The sequence below is a fragment of the Colobus angolensis genome, unplaced genomic scaffold, assembly GCF_000951035.1.
Source record: "Colobus angolensis palliatus isolate OR3802 unplaced genomic scaffold, Cang.pa_1.0 Scaffold370, whole genome shotgun sequence".
Classification (NCBI taxonomy): Eukaryota; Metazoa; Chordata; class Mammalia; order Primates; family Cercopithecidae; genus Colobus; species Colobus angolensis.
The window spans coordinates 1,425,541-1,426,923 of NW_012117044.1; positions in this window are offsets into that span (position 1 = coordinate 1,425,541).

The window sequence follows — 1,383 nt, forward strand, 5'->3', positions numbered from 1 at the left end:
AGAAAGAAAGAAGATGCTATGAATATTTACATGTAAGTCTTTATGTGGATATATATTTTAATTTTCTTGGGTATATCTCAGAGTAGAATCACTGGGTCATATGGTAAAACTATGTTTAGCATTTTAAGAAACTGGAAAACTGTTGTCAAAATGGCATTTTACAATGCCACCAATAATGTATGAGGACTCCAGTTTCTTCACATTCTCCCCTGCACTTGTCCATCTTGTGTTGCTATAAAGCAAGCTTGTCCAACCTGCAGCCCAACACAAATTCATAAACTTTCTTAAAACATTATAAGAATTTTGCAATTTTTTTTTTAGCTCATCAGCTATCATTAGTGTTAGTGTATTTTATATGGGGTCCAAGACAATTCTTCCAATATGGCCCAGGGAAGCCAAATGATTGGACACCCCTGCTAAAAAGGAATACCCAAGTCTGGGTAATCTAAAAAGAACATGGCTCATGATTCTGCAGGCTGTACAAGCATGCTGCCAGCGTCTGCTCAGCTTCTGGTGAGGCCCTCCTGAGAAGCTTACAATCATGGCAGAGGGCAAGGGGGAGCCAGCACATCACATGATGAGAAAGAGAGTGGGGTGGCAGTTGGGGAGGTCCCAGACTCTTTTAAACAATTAGATCTCAAGGTAACTCATTACCATGGGGAGTGCACCAAGCCATTCATGAGGGATCCACCCCCATGACCCAAATGCCTCCCACCAGGCCCCACCTCCAACACTGGAGACCACATTTCAACATAATTGGAGGGGATAAATATCCAAATTATACCACCCCCCAACACTTGTTAGTGGCTTCTTATTACAGACAACATTCCCTGGGGCACAAAGTGTCGGTGGCATCTCATTGTGTTTTAATTTACCTTTCTCTAATATCTAACAAGGTTTTCATGTGCTTATTGAGCTTTGTTTGTTTTTGTTTTTGTTTTTGTTTTTGTTTTTGAGACAGAGTCTCACTCTGTCGCCAGGCTGGAGTGCAGTAGTACTGTCTCGGCTCATTGCAACCTCCGCCTCCTGGGTTCAAGCAATTCTCCTGCCTCAGCCTTCCAAGGAACTGGGATTACAGGCGCACACCTATTTCAAGTAAAACTATGATCGAAATAAATGTGCATGCCTTTTCTATTAATCTGCCTTTTGTCAGTGATTTTCAGCAAACTTTCAGAGGGCAATGGGGAAGTTTTCCCTTCGCCTCTACATCACAAACCAAATTTATACTTATACCTCTTATATTTAAGTCAATGCTCTTTCTTGATTTTTATGTATGATGAGAAATGACTAAACTTATATTTTGTACATGAGCATATCCAATTATTCCAGCACCATATGATGAAAAAACTACACTTTCCCCACGCTGAATTGTCTTGGCACATC